Below are 7120 nucleotides of genomic sequence, written 5' to 3' on the forward strand. Positions count from 1 at the left end.
AAAAATCGGTGGAAGAAATGCAGAAAAAAAGAGAAAAGAAGAAAGAAGAGAGGAAGGAGATGTGGAAAAAAGGTAAAAAAAAGAAAATTGGTGAAACAAATCGAGAAAAGTAAAATATAGAGAGCAGAATCAAGGAAAGAGTTCGAAGAAAATGTGAAGAAAAAAATAGCAAGAATAAGCTGTTGAAGGAAGTGACGGGGAGCTTTGTGATGGAATAGTGGGAGGGGAAGACGATGATTTGGCGAGGCTTCAACATGAAGCACTTCTGGAAGAGAAATCAAGACCGGAAAATGAGAATGCAAACTGGACTAGAGAAAACTAGTTACCAGAATCAGCTAGTGGAGTACCCTTGCTTAAAGATCCAAAATCGCATGAAAATAAGGCCTGCCAAATCTTCTCTCATGGGTTGTCTCGTGAAGCTTCTTCCCAGTATCTACATCCTGAAGTGCCGTTGTTTTGTAGGATGAAGTGCTACTGACAAGGCAAATTGGATAAATAACTAACATATATATCATCAGTTCAAAAGGAGATCAAGTGAAGGGTGAATCTGGCCCTCCATTCCGCCAAAGTCTTTCTGATAGTTCTCTTGTAAGTTCATCAACTTCTTAGCATTGCCAAATTTGTCCGACACTTATGTCCTTATTGCCGTGAAATTTGTCAGCTGCTTGGTTTTTAAATTCTTAATGTTTGGCTCGTTTTATGTATATGCATTTAGATTTCTTATAAAGCACTAACCTTTCTCCCTGCAGGACTTTTGTTAAAGAGGAGTATGAAAACTAATGGGTGAAGCTGCGGATGGATCGTGTTGAATGGATAAACAGGACAAGTCAGTTCCTAGACTTGCCCAATTACTTATACAAGCAATGTCTTTTCATGATTTCATGACATATACTTTCCATGACCTCTGCAGCTTGGGTACACGAAGAAGCAGGAAGAGAGGCATTTTCGTGGTGTCATCACACTGGAGGTACTTTATGGCCGTGTGATGCACATTTCACTGAGCACTCTTGTTTAGTCCTAAAATATGTTTATATGCCACAAGCAGAAATTGTTGCATGTTGTGGAGCTATATGACTCAAACATGTTTCACTGGAATGATGTCCTACACAACTCTTCTTTATTCGAACTTCTGGTACATTATATTAGAATATCATGCATTTTCATTATTCTTATTTGAGCTCTATATTGATGGCATTATGTTTTGAATCTGGATTGCCTTACCTATCCAGGGTTCTGGCTTGATTGTGGTTTCTAGCTTTAAAGGCAATTATCTCATGTTGCATATGGTTTCCACCATTTACGCAATGAAAAACCTTACCTTGCTCAAGGTGCCATTTCAAATAAGGTAAGATCATTCTTTTTTTTCCTAACACTGATTTTGATCCATGGGATGCATGAATTTTGACCTTCTTATTCTGACTAAATGATACTAACGATTGTTAATCATGGCCTAGGGCCAACGGTATTTTTAAGTTGTCTGATGGCATTTCTCTTCATGTCAGAGTGTGTATTCTGAACGCAGTGATGCGATATTGCTGGTTGTCATACCTGCACCGGTTACAGAGGTTGCATCAGCCAAAGCTATTAGTATTGCATAGGAACTTGGTGGAGAATGTCAGTTTGCTATCCAGTTTTTTCTTATTCATGAAATTAAGAGGTGAAGAAAATAGAAACAGAACTTTTTCTGCCAAAGTGTCATATTTTGTTACGTCTCTGACCTATATTTATTTTTTAAATAGTTACAAGAACTATTGGAGTGATCAGCAAATATCAATCGTCATGAATCTAACCTAGAAAAAGAAAATGAGCTGGATACGGGAAAAACACACAGTAGAGTATTCAAGATAACAAGTAGAGTTACATATAAGACTGTCCTGAAGGGTAACACAAATATTGCTTCCTTCTCTTTGTGAAATTATTGCAAATTCAATTGATAGACAGTTAAATAGAGCCCCCCGGTATCTACCCAGCTCATAGTGCCGTTGTTTTGAAGGCTGAAAGTGCCACTGACAAGAAAGAATGGATAAATACACTAAGAAATATCGTCAGCTCAAAAAGAGGTCAAGTGAAGGGTGAATCTGACCCTCCATTGCGCCAAAGTCTTTCAGATGGTTCTCTTGTAAGTTCATTGGCTTCCAACCACTGCCAAATTTTTCCAACACTTATGTCCTTATAAGTCCATTAACTCTAAGGACATAATTCCTTAAAGTTGTTCTTATTGCGGTTAAATTTGTCAGCCGCTTGATTTATAAAGTCTAAATGTTTGGCTTGTTTTAGTTTCTTTCCGTTTGCGAATTAGGATTTTGGTTGAGGTGCTTCTATGCTCATTTACTTCTTGTGTCCTTAGAAATATTCAGTGGTGAAGCCTCATGAAGTTGTGTTTTATAATTATTTCAGTATAGCTTTGTATTTATATGCTAAAATTTCTCTTTAATATGTTTATTATTGCACTCTGACAAGATACTATATGTGATGATGGTATGGATACCCAAGTTGTATATGGTTTCCACCATTTACGCAATGAAAAACCTTACCTTGCTCAAGGTCCCATTTCAAATAAGGTAAGATCATTCTTCCATTTCCTAACACTGCTTTCATACATGGGATGCATATTATTCTGATATAATGATCCCACATCAAGATTGGTAGTCACCACATCAATCCTCCCTCGATCTCGAAATGGGGAGAAAAGAAGAAAAAACAGAAAAGAAGAAAAAAAGAGGAAGCAGATATGTGGGGAAAAAAAGGAAAAAAAAGAAAAATCGGTGGAACAGATGTAGAAAAAAAGGAAAAGAACAGAAAAAATTGTGGAACAGATCTAGAAAAAGAAAGAGTTCCAAGAAAATGTGAAGAAAAAAATAGTTAGAATAAACTGTTGGAGGAAGAGACGGGGAGCTTCGTGATGGAGTAGTGGGAGGGGAAGATGACGATTTGGCGAGTCTTCAACTTGATGCACTTCTGGAAGAGAAATCAAGGCCGGAAAATGAGAATGCAAACTTGACTAGGGAAAACTTGATACCTGAATCCGCTAGTGGAGTACCCTCGCTTAACTGGTCTGAAATCGCATGAAAATAAGGCTCTCAAATCTTCTTTTAGGGTTGGTGTCTCGTGTAGCTTCTTCCCGGTCTTGTTTTGTAGGATGAAAGTGCTACCGACAAGGCAGAATGGATAAAAAACTAAGACATATCATCAGTTCAAAAGGAGGTCAAGTGAAGGGTGAATCTGGCCCTCCATTGCGCCATAATCTTTCCGATGGTTCTATTGTAAGTTCATCAACTTCTTAGCATTGTCGTTATGTCTTTATTGCCGTGAAATTTGACAGCTGCTTGGTTTTTAAATTCTTAATGTATATACACTCAGATTTCTTATGATGCACTAACCTTTCTCCCTGTAGGACTTTTGATAAAGAGGAATACGAAAACTAATTGCTGAAGTTGTGGATGGTTCGTGTTGAATGAATAAACAGGACAAGTGAGTTCCTTGACTTGCCCAATTACTTATAGAGGCAATGTCTTTTCATGATTTCATGACATATACTTTCCATGACCTCCGCAGCTTGGGTACACGAAGAAGCAGGAAGTGAGGCATTTTCATGGTGTCATCAATACAGGAATTCATCCACTTATGGAGCTTCTGGTTCGTTATTCCTTTCTGGTCATCGTTTTATTTCTCAATTTTCATAACTAATTTACAATTTTTGAGAAGGATCGATGATGCATTAGTTTAAAACTGCTTTATCTATCTGATATTTCCGATTCGGAATTGAAGATACTCTTCTAGCTCCTGAGATCCTTTTTTCCGCATATTTACAGATTTGTTCAGTGTTGAAGATAAGCATCCGAGATGAGAAAACATTAATGTCATCCTTGCCCTTTGATTTAGAAATGAAGAAAATCAATGGGGAAATTATACTCCGAGATGCTTATAACTTTGCATTCCTTCCTTCCATACTTTTTATGCTTTCCACTTTGTTAATATATTTGTTTTATCGTTTTTTACTAAATGCATTGCTTTTCCCTTTAGTTTTCTAAACTTTTATTGATCTTCACAAATTCTTCCTCCTATTTTGATTGATGCCTTATTTTTGGATCAGTGATGCTGTATATTACTGCGTTATCTATCTGTAATAAATTAGTTTTTGAAGATAACTTATTATCCTGAGATCCAATATCTAGAATTAATTTTCTCCCTGATATCCAATAAATCTAATGCTGTATATTACTGCGTCATCACAACAATCCTCCCTCGATCTCTGTCGTTCCAACGTCCTCTTGATTTTCAGTGATTGGTTTTGTTGAGAACCTATTTATTCCAAATTTGATCTTTATCGAGTTTAATAGTTTTCAATTCTTATGCAAGACTTTCATTGATTTTGGCGTCTTCATTGTAATATGTATTTTTGGCATTGTGTAACTAACCATTAGATTTTTATCTTAAGTAATTAAGTTTTCATTTGTAAATATTTAGCCAATTGTAGGTTGTGTTATTGTATTAAAATGGCATGCATATTGCTTCTTTAAAAGTTCAAAATTTAAGGTAGAGAATTGTATGTGCTAGTAGATAGTTGGTTCAAAGAAATTGCTTATCTAGTTTTATGTAATATACACTCAGATTTCTTATGAAGCTCTAGCCTTTCTCCCTGCAGGACTTTTGTAATCAGGCAACACTAGGGCAGAAAGTGTAGAAAGGCACATGGAAAGGTTAGAATAAGAGCGAAGTGGGGAGTAAAGAAGAAAAAACAGAAAGAAAAAAAATTGGTGGAATACATCTAAAAAAGAAAAAAACAGAGAGAGCAGAATCAAAGAAAGAGTTCTAGGAAAATGTGAAGAAAAAAACACCAATCAATCACAATTATTATTTGTATAGCACACAAGGATTTGAGTTAATTCACAATTTTCCATGATTTATTTTTTACAAAGATTATATCTTACTTTCATAATTCTTAATTGTGCATCCCTAATGCAGATGATATACTCAGGATTATCCTGTTGCCAGCAAGGGTGGTTCTGCACACCATGCAGCAGTTATCCAGGTTTAAGGTTGGTTTTGTGTGACATTCTTGTAACTGACCAAACATTACTTCTTGAGTCGTTTGGTACTTAAAACATATTAAGTTGGATAATCTAGATAGGACTGTCCTATGCTGTTTTATAGTAATTATTTTGTCCTAAAAAGTATAGCTCACCGGTATCTACAGCCCATATAGGTTTGTCCTAAAAAGTACCACAAATATGGACAATCAAAACTTCCTACCATTGCCAAAGTCTTTCTGATGGATCTCTTGTATGTTCATGAACTTCCTAGGATTGCTATATCAAAGTTGTTCTAGTTGCTGTGAAATTTGTCAGTTGCTTGATTTTTAAATTCTAAATGTTTGGCTCCTTTTTAGTTTCTTTCCATTTGTGTCCTTGGAAATTTTAAAGGAATGGTGTCATGTCTCTTGATTGATCCATTTAAGCAAATTTATAGTTGACAGGTGCAAGTCTTAGGAGGAGTGAAGTTGATATATTCTTCCTATTTTACGAAGAGCATCTCATAATATTATCTCATACATAAGATTGTTTCTATTTGCATCACATGAGGTTAGTTATCTAATTTTTTTTATTTTAACTTAATGGTTTGGCAGCTCCACCATTGAAATTTATTGATTTGCCCGTAGTAGATTAGAGATATGTTGATGATTCAGTGGCAAGTACCTTCTTAACAAGATTCAATTTCACAGGCACCAGAAGTTGCATCAGCCAAAGCTATTACAATTGTAAAGGAACTAGATGGAGAATACAATTTGCTATCCTATTTTGTCTTATTCATGAAATTAAGAGGGGGGGAAAATAGAAACGTTGTCTGATATTATGTGTTTGAGTAACTTATATTTATTTTTTAAATAGGTACAAGAACAAACTGATGGATTTATCAGATCTGCAATAACCTTACTCCTTGCAGGATATTTGTTAAAGAAGAGTACAAAACTATTACTAGGAGCCGCAGATGGGTGTCTTGAATGGAAAAACAGAAAAGTGAGTTCCTTGACTTGCACAACTACTTAAAGTAATGTCTTTTCATGATGTCATGACATAAACTTTCCATAACCTATGCATCTTGGGTACATGAAGAAGTAGGAAGAGAGGCATTTTCGTGGGTGGTGGTATCATTACACTGGAGGTACTTTATATTTGTGTGATACACATTTTACTTGGCCCTCTAGTTTAGTACTAAAATATGTTTATATGCTACACACAAGCTTCTAAAGATGTTAGAAACTGGGGGATTTTAAATAATATATTACGAAGACTAGGAAGTCATATGGAGGACGTGTTAGTACCTACTAATCAGAATGGAAGTATTTCATTGCTGCATGTTGTGGAGTTGTATGACTTGAACTTGTTTCAATGTTTTTGTCTTAATGGTCCATAACATCTGTAGGTTCATAAAAGTTTTCATATGATTTTATATAGCCGCGGAAGTTACATCTCGATTAACCAATCCTTTCATTTTGTTGTTGCAACACTCAGGAATGTCACTTTGAAGAAGCTACAAAAAATGAGGAAACTCCTCCTCAAAAGAAATGGTTCCACGACTTTTCGTAGGTAATCTTTTCCCAGTTTGTTGATTCTGACATATTTTTAAGTATTCAATATACTCCCTCCGTCCCACATCAAGTGATTAACTTTCCATTTTAGGTTGTCCCATCTCAAGTGATTGATTTCCTTTTTTAGCTAAAACCAAAACTTCAACCATCTCTTACTTTATTCTCTCTCTCTTATTTTATTCTCTCTTTATCTCTCTTACTTTTTCCTCTCTCATACTTTACTCTCTCCACTTTAACTCAATACATATAATTTTCTTAATTCCCGTGCCGAAAAGAAATCCATCACATGAGATGGGACGGAGGGAGTATTTAATTATTTTGTATTTAACAATAATTATTTAATTTTATTTATAAATTTAAAATTATGTATTATAGTACTTAATAATAAAAATAATAACTATAATTATAATATTTATAGCTTATAATAATTATTATTATAATAGTAAAAAATTGGTTATTATTATTTATAATTGTTTTCTTACGCTAATAATTTATAATATTTTAAATAACTAAAATATAATTTGAATTATG

At 34.8% G+C, this 7120-nt stretch overlaps 2 non-coding genes and 1 pseudogene across 2 annotated transcripts; all 3 read left to right on the forward strand.

The window, feature by feature from the left end:
• The first annotated feature begins 3701 nt into the window (after positions 1-3701).
• LOC121758203 lies at positions 3702-3795 on the forward strand. The gene has a single exon (XR_006041376.1). It is a non-coding gene; the product is annotated as a small nucleolar RNA snoR27 (small nucleolar RNA).
• Positions 3796-3831: 36 nt separating this feature from the next.
• On the forward strand, positions 3832-3924 carry LOC121758187. Its single transcript, XR_006041371.1, has one exon. It is a non-coding gene; the product is annotated as a small nucleolar RNA snoR26 (small nucleolar RNA).
• A 159-nt stretch (positions 3925-4083) lies between these two features.
• On the forward strand, positions 4084-4169 carry LOC121758210 (annotated as a pseudogene).
• The last annotated feature ends 2951 nt before the right edge of the window (positions 4170-7120 follow it).

The sequence above is a fragment of the Salvia splendens genome, chromosome 1 (assembly GCF_004379255.2).
Source record: "Salvia splendens isolate huo1 chromosome 1, SspV2, whole genome shotgun sequence".
NCBI lineage: Eukaryota > Viridiplantae > Streptophyta > Magnoliopsida > Lamiales > Lamiaceae > Salvia > Salvia splendens.